Source organism: Sturnira hondurensis, unplaced genomic scaffold (genome assembly GCF_014824575.4).
Source record: "Sturnira hondurensis isolate 20B ecotype Veracruz unplaced genomic scaffold, ASM1482457v3 Scaffold0015056, whole genome shotgun sequence".
Taxonomy (NCBI): domain Eukaryota; kingdom Metazoa; phylum Chordata; class Mammalia; order Chiroptera; family Phyllostomidae; genus Sturnira; species Sturnira hondurensis.
This window is the reverse complement of record NW_028087687.1, coordinates 7,028,580-7,054,937: the sequence shown is the minus strand read 5'-3', so window position 1 is coordinate 7,054,937 and position 26,358 is coordinate 7,028,580.

Below are 26,358 nucleotides of genomic sequence, written 5' to 3'. Positions count from 1 at the left end.
ATAAAATGTCTATATCTGATGAGAACTTACATTTCTGGATTATTTTTTACCCGGTTTGTAGGTCGTGTTTTTACACTTGGGAGTAGCCTTCCTCACCGTGACATGAAAAGTCATCCTCATTGAGTTGCTGACATTGGCAGCACTAAGTGTTAAGTCCCTCCACATGCTCACTAAATGTAATTCTCTTAAGGAACGCATGAAGATAGGTTAGGCTAGATTTCCTACATTTTGAGTTAAAAGCTATCAAGACAAATTTAGAAAGAGGTTCTTTGCCTTTCTTTGTCTTTCAATAAATGTAATCTTACTGAAATACTCTGGTCAGAATGATCAGTGGTGATCAACCTATAATGGTGATCAACTGCCCAACTAATTAATAGGAAATTTCAGAGACTCTTCATAGTTAAAAGTATTTTACGATTTGACCAAACTTATTTTTCTATTTCCATTTCTTGCTATTTTTTCTAACTAAAGTGACATTTTTCATGCATTGTGGATCTTGTCCCTTTTTGGCTGATTTCAGAGGGGTTTTTGTTTGTTTGTTCGCTTTTTGCTTGTGTACCCATCACTTTTATTTTAGTTTAAACACTTTTTATTTAAGTATTGCTATCTGCTGTGTTAGTTAGAAGCTGGTGTAATTCAAGAGAACGAGGATGCCATTTGACTTAAATGCATGCCAGAGAAAATTCTAAATGAAAATTTGTAATAAGGTATTGAATTAAGCTTATACAAAGAGTACATTAAAGATCTAACTCCCTCATATATTTTTCTTGAACTTATTGCGAAATTCACGAGGCACCTAAAAAATGAAAAAAGAGTCAAAATGCAGTGGAGACACACTGTTTACTTTGAACCCATTTAAATAGAAAATTTGTTGAGACTAAAACTTTCAATCGTCTTCAAGTTAGTATTCCTTCTTCTGTGTTCTATAATATTAAGAAAAACACTAAAATATTTAATAATTTTTAAATCTTTGACGAAGGTAGACCTTAATATATGATAATATATTCTCATATATTCTCTATAATATATGAGAATGTTAACAGCATGTCTTATAATTAAGAATGAAATAATAATTTTATGTTTTGGCTTCTTTGTTATAGAATCACAATGGTTTCAAAACACCTTTCATAACCTTTTATTTTTCTTCATTAGAAAAATAAACATCTTTTCTGTTATTCTTAAAAGAAAATTAAATCTTTTAACTATTAATGATTATATTAAAATGTTATGTTTGCTATGTAAATGAAATTTTTCTAATAAAATATACTTTCAAGACATACTTTTACAAAGTAGAAAAGTTTTCTTTCCTTATATTAGATATGGAAGTTAAGAATTACCATTTGCTACACAATTATTAAGACAAGAGAAGATTATTTATAAGAGTGGGACCTGCAGTGTATATCACTATATACATATTACTTGAGCTTGTAACCTAACCTAAGAAAGATCACATTTAAATGAAAAAAAAAAAAGACTAGTTACTCTTAGTAGGTCTTAGAAATATTCATTTTTTTTACAGGATACCATTATTGAAAGTGATTGTAAGGATACTAATGTCTTGGAATGCCTCATTAATTCTGAACTCTTCAGGCAAGTTCATGAGTTTCAATTTTAAGGAAAGATACCTGTGAGCTCTAATTGGCATTCGTGCTGTAAACATCATGTTATGCTAATTTTTTTTCTTCTGGCTCACTAAGCATTTGTATTATGGTATTCACAAAGAAATTTATCTTTGTCTAGAATTGCCCAGATGATTCTACACTTTGGAATAAAATGTTCTTAAGCACAACAGACTATTAGTATTTATTAGAATCCTATTTTTTAAAACACCCAACATAGCAGTTTTCCTATCACTGTATTACTGAACAAAAGTAGAATTCGCTGCCTGCCGTGGAATACGGGCACATTGCAAAGACGAAGGATGGGAGGAGAGGAAAAGGAAATTTATTAAGATGTTGCATGATTTGGGGGGAAGGGGATCCTTGGTCCCATGATGTTCTCCTCCGCAAAACAGAAAAAAGAAAAAAGTCTGTTCCCCCAAAACACTGAAACCCCAAATTACGCCCAGAAATCCCTCTCCATCACGTTCTGTCTTCCTGGAGCATGGAGCTGCTAGGTGGATGGCTCTTCAACCTCAGTCTTCTCCGTGTCGTTTGCCCACACGCCTTCCAAGGTCCGCAAGCGCTCTGTCCCGCGCATCCAAGCCACAGATCCCAGAGGAAATGAAGGGCGAGTCTCTGCCTTCCCCCCATTGAAATCTTCTGATGCGAGCTTCTGCAGGCGCCAAAGGGGTCCAGCTCCCCAGCCAATCCTGTCCTTTCCCCAGGCCAGACTGTTGGGCCCTACTCTACACCCCCGTCCCCAGCACCGTCCTCCTTCACCAGAAGTGAGTTGGAGGCTTCTCCCTCTGTCACTCACTCACTAGCATGACACAGACTGTGTGCACGGTCTTCCCCAGGCGTGTATCTGCTTGGAGGCAGAGAAATGGGTTGTCACGTGCTACGTGCTTACTACGGCCTCAGACAGCTTCCTCCTGTGGCCCCTCCTCTTTCGGGGGTCTGGCTAGGCTGTCTGGCCAGACATACCTTTGGTTTGGGAGGTACTTTGGGGTTTTCATTCATTATAATACATTCTGTGTTCTGCACATTTCTTATTTTCTGTAAGTTAGTATATAAAACAAGTAAGTCATATATAAAATTCAAGGTTTGGAAGGAAGAATAGTTGTCTGGAACAAACCTGGAAACTGCTTCTTGCTCTAAAGTGATCTTAAGTAAACAATTGATACATATGAAATGTTTCAATGGTCGTTATTTGTTACTATATTCACTTAACTTCAATTCTGAGCACTTCAAATGCAGGTGTCCTCAGGAAAATAAAAATGCTAAGAGACACTAGAACCTGAGATCTCACTTGACATACCTTACTGAAACACTTATTTTACTCTAATTTTTTTGAACTAAGTGTTGGAATGTTTGATTTGTTTTAAACATCACTGTAAGATTCCAGTTTCCTTTCCAGCATGCAGCTCACAAATCTTCATTCCTACCCTCCCAAGAAATGAAACTGAACAAGTTGAAATGCAACAACTTATCTCGGGTCCATCAGAAAAGTGAGGTCACAAGACAAGCTGTCTCCCTGAAAGTGGAGAAACTGGTGAATTCAGGGAATATGTGCAGATCAGTTTTCCTGAAGCAGAAACCTCTGGGGCCTCTGAACAGTAACTTGAATGAATTACTGGAAGCTGATGGTGGACTAGCTTCAGAGTTAAAAATTCCAGGTTGCCCAGCCTAGCCAGGTGCCCTCTACTTGGTGGTCTTATCTCCCCAAAGCCCATGAAATTCTCTGAATAAAGGTTCAACAAATATCCATTTTTTTTCTTTGTGGGCAGGGTAAAGTAAAAAAAAATAACCATTTAATATATACCCATTAAAAAGGTAACCATTTTGAAATAAGTTCAACGTGTTCCGCAACAAAAACATGTCCAGAAAGAGGTAAAACCTCAGGGAAGCCTTGGACCCTGTGGTTCAATTGGAGTATTGTTTCATAACCAAAACGTTATGGGTTCAATTCCCTGTCAGGGTATATACCTAGGCTGTGGGTTCTATCTCTAGGACAGGTACGTGGGATCCCAAGTCAGGTCTTGTACGGGAGGCCCTGGATCAGTGTTTTTCTCTCTTCCTTCCTTTCTCTCTAAAAGTGATAAAAATGCCCTCAGGTTAGAATTTTTTAAAAGTTGCAAAAAAAATCTCCCAAAAACCCACTTCATGAGAGCCTTATCCAGTGTGGGTAAAGGGAAATTACCCAATTCCAGCCGTCTCTAGCTTCTCTAGCTCAGCTAAAGAGGGATAGAAAAGCTGTGAAGGACTTGTGAAGGTTGCAGAACACAGACACAGATTAATCAAAAGACTAAAACTTAACCATTGGACACCTTCCTCCTCCCAGCATCTTGGCAACATATTCACGGGGCTCTTGTATGATGATGGAAAGCAAAATTTATTCAAAGCTCAGAATATACTGAAGAAGGAGTTTCCAGGGAAAAACAAATGCACGAGGGAGGGGAAAAAGGACACTGAAGGGAAATGAAAGCACTGAAACCTACAGTTGCAGCAAACGGTAAACACAGCCTAAGTCCTAGCCAGACACCCATGACCTTCAACCTTAGAATACCATCTACTGCAATTTCTAATTCCTCATATATTATGTCATGCTAAAAGGCAAAACACACACACATACATTGCACATACAAACACACATAAAAGCAACATAGGATTTAACTTTTTTTTAATTTTGGAAATTCTTTAACTATTTAGTAGCATTTTCTAGAAATGTGGGGTAAAATTAAAGGAAATATATGCAAGGGTTACTACATTCCTAACCAAACAAAATGCCAGATTTGTTTTTCTCCTAATGGGCATATTTGCAGAACACTTGGCAGATACAAGCAACACATCATTCAATTTTAATTTATTTTGATGCAAGTGATTTCACAGTTGTGCCAAATCCTTTTGGAGAGGAAGGTCCATATAATTATTGAATACTTTATAGTTTCTAATGTCTCTATCATCAAAGAAGCTAATGTGATGGGCAGACAAAAACATAAGAATAGTCCACTTCAACACTGTCAAACACACAAAAAGACCATATTATAGAAGAGGTGCTTTCATTTTAAATTTCCATCTTAATGTTGCTTTTTGCTGCAATCTACTAATATCTATTTTTTCACATAAATAACTTGCAATTTGGCAACCAAAGGCCGTAAATGTTTTAAAAAGCTTTTATTTTAATTGTATCCTAAGAACATTGATATTTTTCAATTTAAGTTTATTGAAAATAAAGGTATAAATTTGTTAATGAGGACAAAACCACAAATGACTCAAGTTGGCAAGCATAGCCAAACAGTTTAATGAAAAATATTTGCTTTCCACATTCAATAAACACCCCGAACAATGAGCACTGTTTGATTTCATGTTCAGTTGTATGCATGCTGGGAAACAGTCAATAGTTAATAGGTTGAGAATTCCCAGCCACATTGTGATTTGCCTTACAGTTAACTAAAGGTTACCACTAAATCAGAGGGTAAAGGGAGAATAACAGTTTTCATACTTGTTTTGTTAGTCTGTTTTATTGTCTTTTTATAGGGAGGTCACAAAGGTCTTCTATTTTAAAGTACATTGTACAGAAAATAATGAAAGTCAACCATAATTTTACCAAGAATTTATCAAACAGCTTTTTTGGCCTATCATTTTGCATTGTGCATAAAAACTTAACTTTTTCCATTTTTCATTCCATTATCAAGATCATATTGCTGATATGTGCATAGCCATTATTATTACTTCATGATTATTATTGAAATGCCACAGATTATTATTACAAGCAGGAGTAGGCCTCTGAGATTTTTTCCATGTTTTGGCTGTAGTAATTATGGATTTCTTTGTGAATAATACATATGGGCTTTTAGATGTTTTGGGGACATGCAGACATTCTCTGATGGCATCCATAACTTTCAACTGGCTTGTACATTTATACAAAATTATGTGTGTTCCAAAAAGACTTTATTATCTATAATAATAAAGTCTGGCTTGTGTGGCCAGATTTGAGTTTGAATGTCCAGGGGGGAGACATTTGAACCTTGACTGTACAAATGCACTTTAGATTATAAAATCAAGTGCACAGTGCTTCAAAGCGCATTTCTGGGCTCAGACAGACCTGAGTAAAAGCTAGGATCTCCTATTTCAAATGTGTCTTTTAAAAAAACCTTTCAACATTTTTGAAAGTTTAAAAAAATGATTCTTAACCTCACTTAGTTTGAGGTTTTATGTTCTTAAAAATGTGAATAAAGTGTAATATGCATAGTACTTTATCTTATTTCTATTTTTTTAAAAATATTTATTTATTTTTTTAGAAAGGAGAAGGGAAGGACACAGAGAGGGAGAGAAACATCAATGTGTGGTTGCCTCTCGCATGCCCCCTACCAGGGACCTGGCCCACAACCCAGGCATGTGCCCTGACTGGGAATTGAACTGGTGACCCTTTGGTTTACAGACCAGCACTCAAACACTGAGCCACACCAGCCAGGGTTGTACAGTCTTTTAAATTATGTATGTATGTATATGTACATATTTATGTATGCGGGTCTATTTCTGCATCTACAAATTTCTATGTGTATGTGCATGCCCATTACTATACCAATACATATACATGTCTAGGTTAAGTTATAGGTGTGTATCTATATAACTATGTCTACACATACCTTCCAGTCAGTGATTCCACCTCCATGAGTTTACTGGAGAAATAAGAAATACATATTTGATGTTCAGGAAGAAATAAACACATGCAGAATTGAAATGAACAATGTACATGTTTATCCATTACAGCGCTATTCACAATACTAAATTCTGGAATCAACTTAAATGCACACTACTTATGAAATAAACTGTACCACATCTTTAAAATTGAGTAAGTTTTAAAGCATTATAAACACACAGTTATACAAATACATAAAGATTAAGGAGGCTTTTTATGTACAGATATTTAAAAACCACCAAAATATGTTAAATAAAAAATGAAGGTGTCTAACAAAGGGTACACTATTCTGCTTTGTATAAAACAGTGACAACATAAATCTTTCTCTCTATATATATGTCTATATATAAATATATATTTGTATATTTATTATTTAAAGTACTCTGGAAGTTTAAGCAAGGAACTGATTCGGATACACATGAGAGTTTATCTGTAGTGGTGGGATTGCCAATTGGAAGGTCAGTATCCGAGAAGATTAAAAGGAAGCTTGGAAACAAAACTCTGTTTCTTTTACTTTGCTCTCTGTTTTGAATCACATGATTGTACTATCCACTCACTATATAGTTTAGAGGAAAGAAAAACTATGTAGAAGGAAACAAAACTGCATTGCTGATGCAAGGACTGTAAGTCCTTAGTTACAGCACAGCCGGGAGGGTTTGGTGGTTGCCCAGGACAGGCATTTGGACCTCTGTGGGCCCAGTTACAAAACAATGGCTTGCCCGGGGGCCGTTTTGTTATTCTTCTCTTTCTGGACCATTTTATCCTGGAGCTCTACTTCAACTAACGTTCAAGGACTTAAGTTTCCTCAGGCACAGTCACTATAGATGGAAGCACTATTTGCAGGTTAATTTGTATTTCTTTAGCATTTGTGCCACAGGACAGTGACTCCCTGAAAACAGTGGCATCTCTCTAGGTGCTGAGACACATGTTCACAAACTTTGTCCAACTGAATATTTACAAAACTCTTTAACTGGCTTCTCTAAAGGCAGAGGTAAGAGCCCTGACCCGTGTGGCTCAGGTGGTTGGGTATTGTCCTGCCAAGTGAAGTGTCACAGGTTTGATCCATGGTCAGGACAAGATTGTGCCTAGATTGTGGGTTTGGTTACCAGTTGGGGTTTGTACAAACCAATCCATGTTTTTCTCCCTCCCTTTCTCCCTCTCTTGTCTCTTTATAAAAAGTAATAATAAAATAAAAAATAAAAACAAAGGTAAGATTAGAGGGTTCAATATATGAAATGGTTAAGAATGCAAAATAAGTAATTCAGACAGAGTGCTAAGCTTTACTATTGAATTCTTATCCTTTTCTTTCCCAGGTAAATCAACACAGAGGCAGCCAGCACAGAGGCCTTTATGCGGGAGCAGACTCTATCTTTAGTGGGTTAAGTTGACATTACTAATCAGTACACATCTGCATGCAGATTTTTGGTTACTACGAAAATAAGTGAAAACCAAGTGAGTGAGAACAAACAAAGGCTGTTTATTTAAAGCTTGCTAAATCAAGAGAAGTCAGTCACCATCACTTGTGTCTGATAAAGACCCAAAGGCAGGCAGTGAGGAGTGGGAACCATCTATATGAAAAAAAGGGAGTCTTTATTTAAATGTGCTCTGATTGGAATTATTGGCACACGGAACCTACAGCAGGCCGACAAGAAGTGGGGTACCTTGTGGAATTGGTTAGGGGAGCATGTTTGGGGTTTTCTGCTGGTTCTAGTTTGGAAATGGGGACAAAACCCAGGGAGACTGTCAGTTATTGAACAAGTCCTGTCCTGGTTGTTGAGGAGGTTGTGGATCAGAGTCTGATGTTCATTAACAGGCTGGCTTTTGCCCCTGTGTCCATTCAGTCATGGACCACACTGCAGGAGGGCACACTCTCCTGGGGGACGCCTATGACCGAGGCATCCTTCACATGCTCTTCAGCCGGAAGATACTTCAGTCAGCTCTTTTTTTTCCCTAGCTAGTCTTCTGACTTCCTTTGCTTAGAGCCTCCACTATAGAAAGCTCATACTTGTCAATTACTTCTCTGTCTCTTTACATGTAAACTTTTTTAAAAGTCTTGCCAGTTTTATAGCCCAGGACTGCTTGTCTCAAGGGTTGGAGCTATCTTTTTCAAATGAAATCACCAAAGGAGATAGTACACCATCTTCCCATCTCTGTGGGAGGGTGGAGTTGAACTTCTAACTTCCTAGGGCATCTTGTTCCAAATTGTACATCTATGTTCCATCACCATGAGGACATTGACTTCTCCCTTCAGTAAGTCGGAAAACATAGAGAGACTGTGATCATCCTCCACCCTGCCTCTTAAAATCTCTCCCAATCTTTGCTTCATTGGAGTTGAATTCAGATTCTTTCTTTCTCATTTCAATAGCCTTCAATAAAGTTTTCCTCCCCTGTTTATCTTCAATGGGTGCCAATTTTGCCAAGTACATCATAACATTATGTTATGCTTTTTTTCAATGCCATGCTTTAAAGAATAAAATGAACAATTAAATGTGGAAAGTAGAAAGACTGATGTAAAAATATAACTCAAAATGTTCACAATAAAACAATATAAAAAAGAATATTGGCTAAAACTCTTAATCAGCAAGTGATGTCTTTTTTACATACCATTTTATTTTTAAAAATCATAAATAATTTTGCATAAAAAGACAGAAAAATTCAATAACCAAAAGGATAATTTAGTGCAGGAATACAAAAACCTCAGTCATTACACCTCCATATGGAAAAGAGAGAAACTAAAATAGCTGCCTAAAGGAATAGGGTATGTAGACAAAGATGATAATTTTTTAGCTGGTCTAAAAGTAAACATGTAAATATTATCTGCAAATTTTTATTAACATTCTATTAGGTTTAAATAATTATCCTGTACAAACACTGGAAAAGTCTTTAACTTGGAATTTTATGTAAACATTTAAATTGTTAAGCATTACACAGATGGCACTACCTTTATATAAACAAGAATTCAACAACACTACATTGTAGAGAGAACAAAAATATTAATACGGAATCATCAGTAAGCACTCCGCTACCAGTTGCAGAATGGTGGTACAACTAGTCTTAAGTATCTATTTGCCTGATTAGATTTGGCTTGTGTTTCCTAGTTTGTCTTCCAGGTTTAGTTCCATCTCCATCTACATATTTATGTAACAAATACTTTACAAAGACCTACATCCGAATGAGCACATTCTTTAGGTAATTTTAAAAAATATTCTATTTTTTATTTTTAGACCAGAAGGGAGGAAGAAAGAGAGGGAAAGAAACATCAATGTGTGGTTGCCTCTGGTCTGCCACCCAGGCATATGTCCTGGACTGGGAATCAAACCTGCAACCCTTAAGTTCACACTCTGGCCCTCAATTCTCTGAGCCACACCAGCCAGGCCTCTTTTGGTCACTTCTATCAACAGCAGAGACATTTTTGTCCTTCTTTGTCTATAAGATCATAGAAAATTATCATATAAGTATAAACTCTTCATTAAATATTTCAATATCCATAATTACCTATGTTATCAATTGTGCTATATTAGTAGAGGTCTGGTTTCCTTTAACGTATTCTACTGCTTCTTTGCGACTACTATAGATTTCCCAGAGAATGGTTTTCTGTATGTATTCTGTGTCCTTAAAACTGCTCTAGTGAGAAGGTGTATGTTTCTCCGTTTCTGTGGGAAAGACAGAAGCTTCCAGAACACATATCCAAGGAAAAAGTCAGTAAAAGTAACCAGATTTTACTGAGTGCTTACTAAGAATCATAAAATGTTTACTGGCTTTAAAACATGCAATTTTAACTTTTATAAATCTGTGATACAGACATTATGTAATGTAAACATTATGATTTGTCAGGTGAAGCAGTTACTTAAGCTACAGAACCCATATGCATTACCATTATTCAATATTGACTCTACATTCCAGTGACATCCCAAGAAGTAATACCAGTCACCTCTGCGGCACCAGGAGTAAAATATGACATTAGCTCATGATAGCTGTGATCTATATATTGTTTTTAGATGTATGGGTTCTACTTTCAAGTGCTTAATATAATAAAGTTAATGAAACCCAGTTATGTTATTATACAACATGATCAAGATTTTAATACATTTATCAAGTGTTGTGAGAACAGTTAGATTTCTCTAAGAGGAAAACAAACAGAGCAAACTAAAAGTAAATTAATGCTGCTTATATTGACTTCTGTTCGAATCACTATGAATTGCTAATGGTTCCAAATGAAAATATACAGTCTAGGCTTTGTTCTTCTTTTGCATTTTGAGGGCTTTCCATATCTGATTATTATTCATGTTTTTTAAAGATTGTATTTATTTACATTTAGAGAGGGGAAGGGAGGGAGAAAGAGAGGGAGAGGAACATCAATGTGTGGTTGCTTCTCGCATGCTCCCTACTGGGGACCTGGCCCCAAACCCAGGCGTGAGCCTAGACTGGGAATCAAACCTGTGACTTTTCGGTTATGCAGGCCAGCACTCAATCCACTGAGCTGTACCAGACAAGGCTGGTTATTATTTGCATTTTATCTATTCATATGTATTATATCAAGGTTAAGTTCTCTCCAAAGGTCCATGCAGATGCTTAGAGATCGTCTAAAAATTTTTTAAAAGAAAGCATATAAAATGTATTGACAAATAGGATATGTATACTGGTTATTTTAAATCTGCCTAAGTGAAATGGACACATGACAAACCCAGTGTCACTTTCAAACTTTTTTTTCAAACTTAGGAAGTTGTACCAGTAGAAGAAGTTGTACAAATAGAACTGGTATTTTCCACCTTACCCAATTATCTAAAGTTCCTTGAGCTCGGTTTCTGCTGAAATTACATCTTGTTCTAGGAAGTAAAAAGGTCTTTGTCATTCTTCTTTGTCTCATGACCCTATTTCTCTCTATAGAAGACTTGGGGATTCATCATTAGACTCTTAAAAAATACAGCATTTATTAAACCTCTTGTCCATTGTCCAGGTCTGAGAATAATAAATTAGAAGGATTAGTATATAAAGAAGAAATCAAAACTGATTAAAGCAAAGCAAAATAGTAATTGACAAGTAACATCCAAATCATATAGACATGGCCAGGAGGAATGAAAGATCCAAGAAGAGAATAACAACTCACTGGGATTAAATCATGGTTGCTTAGATGCTGGAAAAGAGACAGAGACTGAGAAATTCACGTAAGTAAATACAGAATAGTTACGGCTGTGTAAGATTCTGGGCATACATGTATAGAACAGATTGACACATCCAATGTGTAACTTAGAGGAACTGTTGCTATTTTTTTAAATCTTGCTCACTAGGACAATTGAGTTCCATTTTCTGGGCTGGTAATTTATTAGTGTTCTGCAGACTGTGCCTGTGAGTTGAAAACATTACATTGGAAATGGAGATAATATAAAGAGTTTAATATTTACTGTTATGCTATCTCTTTTTATTAATATTTTCATTAGAAATATTCATATTATATGTTTATAATATTTTCTTAATGTTCTGCAATGAATATGTATGACTTTTTAATCAGGAAAAACACATACCTATTAGATGAGGCAAATACTGAAAATGAAAGCGTTAAAATAGCTGTCATATTTGGGTAATTTAAAAATGGCTAGTACAAAGTGAAGTCAATTTAGTGATTATCCATAATTAATGTTTCAACTATTTATGCTGCATGCCAGAATATATAGATTTGAAAAGACACGCAGACTGTTATCATTGAAAAGTTCTATATTTTTTATTCAGTGAAATTTGATGGGACTAATTACAAATCTTTTAAAAGCTGCTGAATAATAATAATAATAAAGACTAAATGAATAAGAGCCTAAACAACTGAATGAATAATGTATTCAGGTTATAAATACCAGAAAGCAATGTTCCAAATAATTGAATGGATTTAGGTTGTCCTTGTGGCTGAACTCAGTGATTCTGAAGAGAGAGGTACACCCCCATTCCCACAGAGGCAACTCCATAAAGCCACCACGCTTTACTTCTTGAAGTTTGGGGACAAGCTGCACCTTTGATGTGCCACATAGACTTTAGTGCGCTTTATGGCATTTGGCAGAATTTAAAAGTCATTCAATTAGATCCATAAATTTATAGAATTTTAAGGCCAAATGTGTGCTGAAGTGATGATTTCACCAAATACCTTCCATCTATTGGATCAAAGATCAGACACATAAATGCTAAGAATATTTCCCTGGTTCACAGAAAGATTTGATGCAGGAGCTGTGGGTAGAAGTCCGAACTATTCTTGCTCAGTTCTTGGTCCCCGCATTACACCAAGACTTTTTGTTAAGGACACACAGGTACACAGTGGCAAGATGAACATATGTAAACTTTTAAATTTTTGATTACAGAGTGCTAATTTAATCAGTACAATGTTTAGTCAAAAAATGAACCAGAGAAGGAAAAAAAAAAGTATCTGGTGAGGAATCACCATGCTCTGTTCTGTGTGTATAAACAAATCTTTTACTTACATTGAACCTTCATTTTGTGCTTTGTAGTTATAACCCATCACCAAAATTGGCATAGTTAATGTAAACATCATAAAAGGAAAATAATGAGAAAATGGTAATAATAATAACTGCAGAATCTCTTGTCAGGTAACAATAATGTTTAAACCTCTGTATTAAAAGACTTGACCAAAGTCTGGAATGGATTCTAGAAGCATAAACCCCCCTCCTATGATGACCCCAGATCCCCTTAAAGTGCCTGTCCAAGGGAGGTCAGTGCTACCAGGAACATTTACTCTTCATTCTAGCTTAAACTTCCTGAAACCTGAACCCTCTCGCGAAAGAGTCATTTTAGAAATATGGTCATTTTAAATTCTTTCCTTGTCTTTTGAAATGTGAATCTGCCACCAAAAACTGTTTCCTCAAGGACCTGAGAGAGGGCTCCTCGAAATGCAAGCACTCAGGGAGGTAACTCCCAGACACTCAAAGTCCCTGGGAGAAGGTAAGAGCCTAACTTTGATGTGTTCCTCTCTTCAACTTCCACCACTGCCTCCCGTCATGAAGACAGAACTTATCTCTCCTCTGGATAAGCAGCAGCCAATGACTGTAGGTGGGCTAGTCACAGGGACTAACCCTCTTAACAATGACCAGAGCCTCCTAGTTAAGAAGTGACAGCCTTCATCTTTTCCTTCACATATATGAGTTCAGTTCACACTGGACTCTCTTTCCTATTGCAAACCTCTTGCTGGATAAATCCTGCCAGTATTACTTTAGTGTCCTTTTTTGGTTATCATTGACAATATATTGCTATGCAGCCAGAGGTGACTGCTCAAACTCAGAGCACAGGGGATTGAGTGAGGCCATTTCATTGCAAGAAACCTAGGATCAGCCTCAGGCCTGCACTGTCATAGGATGCCCTTCACACAAACTCCAACTCATACTGTCTTTTGAGATTAAATATTATAAACATGAATGTTTATTTGCTAAATGACTTCAGTGTAGATAGAGACCACTATTGTTGATGCCAAAGATGAAAGCATGGAAGGATTGACTCTTCAATCCTGTCCCACTAGTTTTCTAAGTGGATTCTCCTTAACTTAAAAAAAAAGTAGTGCATGCTCTGTCTTCAATATCCAGGTAGATTTAGTGTGACATCTTTGTTGTAAATGATGGGAGGCCAAGAAACGATACATAACTAGAGTATACAAGTGTTCCAACAACACTCAAATTTGAAATAATAAAAAATACTGTTTATAAGTAGTTAATGTTCAGCTTTTTTATTGTTGTTCAAGAACATTTGTCTCCGTTCTCCTCCTCCACTCTCCCGCACCCCAGCCATCCCCACCTCCTAACCTCAGTCCTTCCCCCCTTTGATTTTGTCAATATGTCCTTTATACACATCCCTTGATTACCCTTCCCCAAGTATTGCCCATTACCCCATATCCCTTCTAGTTACTGCCAGTTTGTTAATTTCAATGTCCTTGATTATATTTTGCTTGCTTACTTGTTTTGTTGATTAGGTTTCACTCATAGGTGAGAACATAAGCTATTTTTCTTTCATCATCTGACTTACTTCACTTAGCATAATACTCTCCAGATCCATCCATGCTGTCATAAATGGTAGGAGCTTCTTCTTTTGGCTGCGTAGTATTCCACTGTGTAAATAAATGTACCATGTTTTTTAGATCCACTCATTTACTGATAGGCACTTAGGCTGTTTCCAGTACTTGGCTACTGTAAATTGTGCTGCTATGAACATAGGGGTGCATAGATTCTTTTGCATTGATATTTTAGGATTCTTAGGGTATAATCCAAATGGAATTGCCAGGTCAAAAGGCAATTCCATTTTTAGTTTTTTGAGGAGATTCCATACTGTTTTGTACAATGGCTGCATCAGTCTGTAATCCCACCAATAGTGCCCTAGGGTTCCTCTTTCTCCACAACCTCACCAGCACTTCTTTGTTGATTTGTTTATGATGGCCCTTCTGACCAGCGTGAAGTGGTATCTCATTATGGTTTTAATTTGCATCTCTCTGATGGCTAGTGATACTGAGCAACCTTTCATATGTCTCTGGGCCCTCTGTATGTCCCCTTTGGAAAAGTGTCTGTTCAGGTCCTTTGCCCATTTTTTAATTGGGTAGAGTAGAGTCGTGTGAGTTCTTTGTATATTTTGGAGATCAAACCCTTGTCCAAGGTATCATTGGCAAATATATTTTCCCATACAATTGGTTCCCTTTTCATTTTGCTGACATTTTGAGCTTTAAGTGGCTATGTTTTCAGCCATGTTTTAATATAACAATTTTATTATATGCATGAAAAATAGTGCTTGGGATCATTGCTTTGCTTATAGGTCTATTAAATCCTATAACCTCTCTTTTGAATGTTTATAAAACTGTTTTAATTAGGGATTGAACTGACTTATTTGAAACATTTTTGTATCTGAATTGTTTATAAATTCAGCTTCATATATAGTGTATTTGAGGAACTAATATGTAACTTTTTATTAATAATCAAACTACAGGAATTTTATTTTTATTTCAGGTGGTTTTCAGAAGTACATCGAAGCTCTAATGATACTAAATACTAAAAAAATAATTGTCTGGTACAAATATGAACATTGTGAACTTTTCAAATATAAAGGCAATAACAGCAAATAGTAATTTAATTTGTTTAAGATCAAAATAAAAACAAATTTTAGACACTATTTAAGCTTTCAGGATCTCCATTTTTGCTGTGAATTAGTTTATAAACAAGTATTTTTCTAATAGTTAGGAACAAGGAATTGTGAGCTTTATAAACATTTACTTAAATTTTTGTTTGAAAGGAACAAGTGTTGAACTCTAAAGTATCGGGAAACACATCATCAGGAGAAAGATTGTGCTGAGATTTGTAAGAGAGACCATGTGACCAAACATAAAAAGGAGACAGTCTATTTGATAATTTCTAAATGAAAGTTCTAGATATAAACTTGGCCTTGGTGTCTATTATTAAACATCGACCAAACTGATATTCTGTTTCATCACAGCAATTTCATACTAATTCATGAGAAGTATTTATTAAGTGCTGATGACATTCAAGGTCTTGTGCTTCATACAAATTCTGAAAAGATGCTATTAAAGAAGCTAAAACCTTTACACAAATAACTAGGATGAGAAACCCTATCTGAATAGTTTATTTCTATTTCAAGTCCATCCATTTTTCTTTCTCCCATGTAGAACATTCAGAAATGTTGAAAACAAATGGGACAGTATCAGAACTTTGGTGAGCCAGTTGAGAAGATGCTTATTCTTACCTATGGGAAGTGGTCTACTTGAAATTTATCTATATTTTATACACTAAGTAATAATTGTGATATTTATTTATACACACTTAATGTATCTAACAAAGCACATCATGCAAAGATTAGAGATCATACAAATTGAGGAAAGAAATGCAATAATATATACATTCATCTTGCCCAGTAAAAACCCAGTGACATTTGGCAGCTCAGTGGTAGTTAGCGTTTAGATATAAAGGATTTTAAAACCTTGATGAAAAAAATGTAAAAAAATGTGAAAAATACTGTGCAGAAAGCAGAGAATGTAAGCCAAGAAAATGGCATTCCGTCTATTATGTTATCAGATCAAATCTTATTCCTGAATCTTACCTTACTCTCATACTGAGTATCACATCCCATAGACTAAAACCAAGGTTCTTTCACTGACAATTTGTTACAACAAAAATTTTCATTAGTCAAGTATTTTCTTTTAAAAAATCCACAGATAGTTTTATTTTAAAACATTGTGGGGTTTTTTGTTTTTTGTTTTTAAATTTAATTATTGTTCAAGTACAGTTTTCCGTCCCCCACTCCCATCCCAGCCCACCCCCGTGCTCCCCACCTCCCTCCCGTTTCCACCCCCCTTAGTTGTTCTCCGTGTGTCCTTTATAACTAGTTTCTGTGAATCCTTTCCCTTTCCCCCTGAAATTCTCTCTCCTCTCCCTTCTGGTCCCTGTCAGCCTGTTCTGAATTTCAGTGTCTTTGGTCATATTTTGCTTGCTTGTTTGTTTTGTTGTTTAAATTCCTGTTAAAGGTGAGATCATATGGTATTTGTCTTTCACCACCTGGCTTATTTCACTCAGCATAATGCTTTCCAGTTCCATTCATGCTGTTGCAAAGGGTAGTAGCTCCTTCTTTCTTTCTGCTGCATAGAATTCCATTGGGTAAATGTACCATAGTTTTTTGATCCATTCATTTACTGATGGGCATCTAGGTTACTTCCAACTCTTGGCTATTGTAAATTGTGCTGCTATGAGTATTGGGGTGCATATGTTTTTTAGGATTGGTGTTTTAGAGTTCTTAGGATACGATCCCAGCAGTGGAATTGCTGGGTCAAAAGGCAGGTCCATTTTTAGTTTTCTTAGAAAATTCCATACTGTTTTCCACAGTGGTTGTACCAGTCTGCAATCCCACCAACAGTGAACTAGGGTCCCATTTCCCCCACAACCCCTCCAATATTTGTTGTTTGTTGCTTTGTTTATGATAGCCATTCTGACTGGTGTAAAGTGTTATCTCATTGTGGTTTTAATTTGCATCTCTCTGATGGCTAGCGATATTGAGCATCTTTTCATGTGTCTCTGGATCCTTTGTATGTCGTCCTTGGAAAAGTGTCTGTACAAGTCCTTTGCCCATTTTTTAATAGGGTTGCTTGTCTTCTTAGAGTGGAGTCCAGTAAGTTCTTTGTATATTTTGGAGATTAAACCTTTGTCTGAGGTATCATCGGTGAATATGTTTTCCCAAACAGTTGGTTTTCTTTTTATCTTAATGCTATTTTCTTTAGCTGTGCAGAAGCTTTTTTATGTTGATGAGATCTCATTTGTTTATTCTTTCCTTTATATTCCTTGCTCTAGGGGACATATCAGTAAAAATGTTGCTGCGTGAAATATCTGAGATTTTCCTGCCAATGCTCTCCTCTAGGACTTTAATGGTTTCACGGCTTAAATTTAAGTCTTTTATCCACCTTGAATTTATTTTGGTGTATGGTGTAAGTTGGTGCTCAAGTTTCTTTTTTGCACATAGCCGTCCAGTTCTCCCAACACTATTTGTTGAAGAGGCTATCCTTACCCCATTTTATGTTACTGCCCCCTTTGTCAAATATTAATTGACTATAGAGAGTTGGGTTTATTTCTGGGTTCTCTGTTCTGTTTCATCGGTCTATGTGCCTGTTTTTATGCCACTACCAGGCTGTTTTGATTACAGTGGCCTGTAATACAGTTTGATGTCAGGTATCGTGATCCCTCCTACTTTGTCCTTCTTTCTCAAAATTGCAGCTGCTATTCAGGGTCGTTTATGGTTCCATATAAATTTTTGAAGTGTTTGTTCTATGCCTGTGAAATATGCCATTGGTACTTTAATAGGTATTGCATTGAAGGTCCCATACTCCCTAATCTTGGTATGTTAAAACATTGTTTTAAAACCAAAAGAATTTAGCATATTCTTTAACAGGCTAAATACTGAGAATGAAGGAAATCATTCTGATCACCCTGGATTTTGCTCTCAAGGAGCTTATAACCCAATTTGGCCAGGCAGAAAGGCATGTTTCCAGTTAGCCTGAAGCATCAAAAATTAAATAAACTAGTTATAATCAATAAAAAGTAAATGACTTGCCTTAAAATCCTTTATTCCACAAATGCTTTGTGACTCTGTATGCATTCAGTTTTTAATAGTGACTCTTAAATTCAGTATGGTAGTGGACATAAAAGTAACTTTTGAATTATGCAAACATAAGTTCAAACCAGTCTCTGCTACTTAGTGGTATGTAGACCTTCCTAGTCTTTGTTTCTTAATTTAAAAAATCTATATAAATGTCTTTTAGACTGGCTGTAAGAACCATATATAAAATTTACATAAGGTACGAACAGTATTTGGAGGATGTTTAACACTCAAAACTGGGTGGATATTTTTCCGGTGTTATGTTTCCGTGGTATCAGATGCATGTTGTTAATAGACATAGATGTAGAGCTTAAATTAGAAAACAAAAAAAAAGAGAGAGAGAGAAATAGATATCATTTCCCAAACCTAATCACATAGTAAAACTACTCAAGATTCGAGTGTTTGAGATAACTAGGGTAAAAACAATGACAATAAAATTAGAGGAAAGAAAAAATGCTTTATTCAAGGGATTCTCAACAACTTCTTTACTCCTTAAAAATCAAATATAAATTCATAGCAGTCACACAAGTATAAAGGTAGAAATGACTTCAGAAACTACATAATTCAAATCTCTTGTTTTACAGCTGATAAATCCAAGGTCAAGTGCTCTTGAGTTAATGGTGCTAGTCAGCAGAGTGGGTGAATTGAAGTCTTGTGAGTTTCCTCTCTGTCCTGACCTCTCAAAAGACAACAGACCACCTTCACTTGGAAAACCATATTCAGACATAGATGTAAAACATAAACCAGAAAAGAAAAAAAGAGCAAAAATACTACAAAAACCCTAAATAAGAAGCTTTAAAAATTACAGGTAAAATATAGGTAATTATAAACTCCATATTGCTCTATTTGTCTTTCCCATCCTTTCAAATATAATTTGCATAATATTCATCCTAATTATTTGATTAAGACCATATATTTTAAGATATTACTTACTCATGTATTAATGTGATATTTTTCAGACCACTTATTTAGTAACTGCAGTTATTTATGTTTAACATAATCAAAGAACCATTATTCCCTGCTGATAAAATCTCCAAATTGCCAGTGATAACTGGTCTCTGTGGTAGCCTTACAACAATGATTTGCCATACGTGTATCCATCCATATTAGCAATTAAGTAGTCATGAAAATTGAGCACATCTTTGTTAAGGAGATACTGTACTCAAAATTCATAACTGTGATTCAAAATATCTGTTACATCATGATCTATGGTAAATAATGAAATTCATGTCCATACAAAGTTGAAATAGCATCTAAATTTAAATATTAAATAACTCGCTTTTATTATCACATTGCTTTACAATTAATGTAACAATAAGATATTGTCATGAGTATAATATTTAATATATTAAAATTTCTATTGGTTAGAAAAAATTTAAAAGCATGTGTGTGTATTTCATATAGACTTTTACAAATATTTACTAGATCATTTAAACATTTTTTGTAGTTTCTAGAGCAGTTTTAGGTTCGAACGAATTGCACTGAAGGTACAGAGATTTCCCATATATCTCCTGTCCCCAGGCATGCATAGCCTCTCCCATTACAAACATCTTTCAAGAGAGTGGTACCTTTATTACAATTGAAGAACCTACATTGGATACATTGTTACCACCTAACACTCACAGTTTACGTTAGAGTTCCCTCTTGGTGTTCTTGTTCCATTGGTTTGGACAAATATATAATGACATTTACCCATCATTATAATATCAAGGAGAACATTTTCTCCCCTCCAAAAACCCTCCGTGCTCCATTCATTCATTCCTCTCTTACCCCTAACCTCTGGCAACCACTGATCTTTACATCGTATCCCTACTTTTACCTTCTCTAAAATGTTATATATAGTCACGTGCCCCATAACAATGTTTTCATCAATGATTAACCTCATAAGCACTGGTGGTCTTGTAAGATTACGATGGAACTGAACATCTGTTGCCCAGTGAGTTGTAGCTCTGCTTACATCACAGTGTCATAAACACGTTATTCACATGTGTGTGGTGGTGCTGACGCAAACAAATTAGTGTGTCTCGCTCATGCCGAAGTATAATGCATACAATTATGGACAGTACATAGTACTTGATAATGATAATAAATGGCTGCTATTTACGGATCAACTATACATTTTTATCATTGTTTTAGACTGTGTTCCTTCTACTTATTAAACAATGTTTGTTTAAAAACAGTAATATATTTCCACTAGTATGAACAGGATATCAAGTGACACCAGCAGCAGCCTCATACCTCTTGTGTTCACTGCATTTGTTGATTAAATTATTAAACTTGTACTGGATTTAATCCGGCATTGTTTCGTACAGTAACGTCCAACCTGAAGTCCATAGCATGATGGCTATTAATGCAACCCCACATAAAATCATACATCTACTTAAAACCTTTTCTTCGCTTATCAGTTTTCATCAGTGCTTGCGTGTTTAACATGTGGCCCAAGACAACTCTTCTTCTTCCAGTGTGGTCCAGAGACACCAAAAAGGTCGAAGACCCCAGCACACAGAATTGTGATGTAGAAGCATTAAGCTCTGTCACCCAGGTTTGTTTAAGTGCATTCCATGAAGATGGTGTAACGACAAAATCACCCAAGGACACACACTCAGTTGGTACCCTCATTGTTAACTGGCACATGGCTGCAGTTGGAATGATATAGTATGTGGCTTTTCAATTTGGCTTTTTTCTCTTCCTAATATATGTTTATATTTTATCCATGTCTTCCTATGGTTTGATTACTCATGTCTACCTAGCGATGAATAATATTCCATTGTTTGGATGTACTATGGTTCACTTATCCATTCACTACGGAAGAAATCCTGGTTGCTTTTAAGTTTTGGCAATCATGAATCAAGCTGCTATAAATATCCATGGCAAGTTTTTGTGTGAACATACGTTTTCAACTCTTTTGGGTACCAAGAAGTGCAATTTCTGGATCATTTGGTAAGATACATTTAGTTTCATAATAGCATTTTAAATAAAATAATTTTAGTATATAAAAGGAGTCACAATAGCGTCTTTTAGAAGAAAATACATTTTTTTCTTTTTATGTTCTATACAATTCAAAATTGGTAACATAACATACCGTAAGATTTCTGCTCTCTACAGATGGTGGACTTTTTTGTTGACAAAAAAGCACTTGATCTCTTTTTCAACCTTAGGCTGATGGCAAAATTGTCTAGCATCAAATTGTGAGTCGTTCTTTTCCTCACATGTTAATTGTTTGAATGATCTTATGTATTAAATAATACTTAACCTAAAATATGCTAAAGATAGTACATTTTCATCAGATCTTACTGAAATTTATAAATCAAAGATATATGCACATATATTTAACCCAGAACATGTCAGACAACAATCTCTTCTGGCTGAATTCAATAACCCCCTTAATTGTCAAGAGCAAATGTTCACCTATCTCAGCTAATTTGTGATTTACATGGATGTTCCACTAATCATTAACATTTTGCATGTACCCCATTCTAGGCTCTTTCAAAAGAATATAACCAGAAACTGCAAAAATCATGGTGTGAGTTAAAGTCTGATAAGTAATACTCACAAAAATGAACTGAGGGTTAGGTAATGCACCCATTCCTATGATTTTCTTGTTTTTATTGCATGATCTAAGTGGACCTCCAGAAAATTATATTATTTATTAGGCTATGTTTTGCATCTTCATCAAATCTGAATTACTTAAATAATCTTCCTTTTAACAACAGCTATCCTCTCTCTGATAGAAAGCTGTTAAAATTTCTGTAAAACTAAAACTACATTTGTTTTATGATTGTTAAAGATATTGGCATATGCATATATATATATATATATATGATTTATAAAGGATATCTCTCTCAGAATCCAGTATTAGAAAAAACATTGTATTCTTGAGAAGCTAGAATTAACTGGTTAGTGTCACATATTGTTTACATAAAACATAAATATGGAGTTTACCCTCTATATTTTGCTTCAGTATTCAGTAAGCTAATATTCAACTTACTTTTCAGCTCAAAAATATGTTGTTCAGTACCAGATAACATAAGCTTCTATTGAATTTCTCCTGATTCATATAATTTACAAATCAATTTGTGCTTTAGTTTGCCTTAATATTATTTTTCAACTCTAAAATAATTATACTTAGGTGTGATTTTGTAAACCATCTTTATTGTTTGCTTTCTTCAGGGCAAAATGCTCTGATCCAAATGTGCTCCCCTATATAGTGCTCACAGATATATTTTAAGACAGAAACAACCACTTATTTTACTTTATTTTCTCAGTACATGTTAGCGATAACTTCGACAGAACTGTTAACAATTGCAAAATATTTGAATGTTTATCAGATACTTTTTCAAGAGAAATAGTGTTTATATGTTAGTTGGCAAATTAATCTCATAGCCATTTACACAAAAAGTTGAACTTACTGAATCTGGAAACTACCTATACTTCAAATATTTCTTCATATGTGTACCCAAATTAATAAGCTAAATTACCTATTTTTAGTTTATTTGAGAATGCGGTTGAGAGGTAATAACCTGTGATATTTGAATATATCACAAAATAACACAAAGCAATTTACTGGCTTGTTTGTATTATGAAATTCCTATTACATACATTTTCACCTCTCAGAGAGATTCATGATATGTTACAGGTCTTACACAACATTTTCAACAATAAACCAACCTGCTTCTTTATATTTTGTAATGTGGTAACTTTTACTCAATTGATAAAATATGTATTTAATGTTCAATAATTATCTCAATTTTCTGGTTTTATATAAAGATAATGAAACTATATATTCATTCATAAAAGAAATAGGATGTTGGTCTTACCTTAAAAGATAAACAGAAGGTAAGATAGAGGGGAGAGGGGAGGGAATTTCAGGGGAAAAGGGGAAGGGTTTACAGGAACAAGTATAAAGGACACATGGACAAAAACTAGGGGTAGTGGAAATGGGAGGGAGGTAGGGAGCACTTGGAGGGTGGGCTGCGATGGGAGTAAAAGATGGAAAACTGTTCTTGAAAAACAATTAAAATAAATTTTTTTAAAAAGAAGGTAAATATGAAACATCACTGCAGAATACTTTGCCAGTGAGCAGAATTTAATAAATAAAAATTAAATTAAATTAAATTTAAAAGATGTGATATGATATATGTATGGCATTTAAAATTTACTATTTGGAAAGAGAGATGACTTAGATATACTTCAAAAGCAGTCTATTTAAATCATGTTTGAAAAGATAATTTCAAACTTAGGGGGAGACTTATTTGTTAATAGTCCTTTAATATAAGTCTCTAATTCTTTCTCAAATAGTTAAAGTGTTAATTATGAAGATATTTAGTTTGTATAGAAGAGCAGTGAAGGGATCCATACTGTTAAAAATAGCTTGGCTAAATTAAGTAAAACCTTAATGCCTGGGGACTTGTTCTTTTAAGCTAAATTCAAAGAGTTTCTATTGAAATTTTGACCATGCCTAAGGAATGAGAAAAGTAAAATTTGAAATTTTATTCAAGGACCAATCTGTCACAGGAAAATATGTTAAGTGACAACAGTTAGAAACTTACAGAATAAAAAAAACCAAACAACAACATTTCAGTTAGAATCTGATGGCTTGTGGTTACAGTCATGTCTGTGAATGTGGTATCTGACCAAACTACTTACAACAAATGTTTGGATTGAGATTATTATCACAATATTAGCATCAAATGGGACAATATATCAGAGCACAATCTTTACTGTTTATATTCTTCTATGCATACCATACTTAGTTTTATGCAGGTGAAAATATGTAAATGAGAATTCAAAAGATTATTTCCTTTTAGGGACCATATTAATATAAGTAATACAAACTATATAAAATAAAAAGAAGATGGAATAGTATCAACAAATTTATTCCATTATATAAATTAAAATTTTATATTTAATACAATTTTTAGTTACCCTTAAATACTAAATATAATATAATCTGAGTTCAAGATGGTATGAGAAAATAAATGAGATTCTCATTTTCATCAATATGGTGGGGAAGTTAGTATGGTCTGGCCATAACTGAAGATTTATAGAAAATCGCTTCTTAGAAAGAAAAAATTAAAGATTTTGACAGCCCCGCTGATAATGCAGAGTGATCTGGGGGTCAGGTTGTAACCCGTAACTTGTTTACTCATTCTCAATTTGAGTTGGTTTCCTCATGCAGATTTCCATGAGCCACCTTGATTATTTTTTCCAGTAATGTTGGTGCTGTTGAACATAACATAGCCACCACCGAACTTAGTACTTTTTCCTTTGGTTAGTCTTGCAGCATTTCATAAGTCCCTTAAAAATATGGAATGCTGTGGCAGTGAAGAAGGGGGCTTTGAGAAATGGGGATGATGGGAGCCGGGGATGGAGGCGTGCTCAGAGAGCTGGGGGTTAAAATGAGCGCCCTTTACAATTCCCTGCTACTTTTACCACACTATCTTAGTGGAGTGACAAGGTAAGCAGAAGAGGACGACTAATTTTATAATAAGTTAGTATACAATTATAGAACCGTCGGTGTATACAAGGTAGAAACACAATAAAAATAATTGCAAAGGTTGCACTTCATTCTTAATTTCAAAAGCATATAATTAACATAATCTGTGAATTTAAAATCTTATGTAATAAACCTATTGAAAAAAAGAAAATACCTCTTTAAGATTATAAATATACATTACATGCATGTACATATATAGATAGATAGATAAATGTATCATAAAAGAAAGAAAATTATAGTCTTAAAGTGATGAATCTACCAACATATATAGAATGGTGATGATCATTTTTTAAGAAGTTTCATAGACATTAAAATAACAGTTCTTATCAATCCAGCAGAGACTGTAATTTGCCCTGGTAAAATAGTTGCATGGACTTTAACCATATATATCTGACTATAACATTCAAGGAAAATATATTTTGTTACAAAAATAGTAACAGATAAAAAGTGTAAAATCATTACCCAGAACAAGATATATCTGATATGGAAAATACGAAAGAAGAAACGTTGGCACAAGTGCTGCCTTTAATAGGCTAAGCCAACACTCTCATGGGACCATGGAACCAGCACCAGATAGATTTGGACAGGTGGGATTTACTTTACAGGAATGTTGGGGCCTCCCTTTCTTTTTTTGAATGGTTTAACACATCAGATGGTTGCCTGGGGGCTTGTTTCACTTCGCTGGTATAGGCAAAAGGTAGGCAAATATGAAGCCTTCATGTAAAACAGCAAAGGAAAGCATACCTGTGGTCACATACTTCCTATGAATTTAGTACCAGAATATCAGCATAAGCATTAATTCAGGGACAAAATACATATTTTGCCACATAAGAAATAAAAGTATAATAATGCTAAATACTGAAAGGACTTAGCCTTAATCCTCTGTCACTGTAAAGGATTTTCCATTGAGCGAAGAAGGTGTGTATTTGACACAATTATGTAAACATATAAACCAGAAATCAGAGATAAATAGTAGGTTTTCTCGGCGTCATTGACATTTAAACAATGAACCTAACATAGTTTGGGTATAATCACAGTGATATTTTTGCTTTCATAGAAAACTGCTTTTTGGCCACAGTGTTCCCTTGTACATTGACTCCGGTGAGGAGGTGGAAACACCTGCAATACCCCAGGTGCAGGCTTCCTGAAGCAGCCGGCAGAAGGGCTCTTCAGCCCATTATACTTTCTCAAAAGCCAGCATTTCCCAACTTACTTCCTTATTTTTATACCCTGCATACACAAAAATGAAATAAAACAGTTCATGCACATTTGAGAGCCTTTTCTACTCTATCCTCCTTTTCAAATCTAAGCACTCACACATCTAAATATAGGTATAGCTATTAATAATTGTAACTATAACTATACATGTGTAATTGTGTATAGTAATACTTTAGTTATAGTTATGGTTATATGGTATGAATTATAGTGAAGAA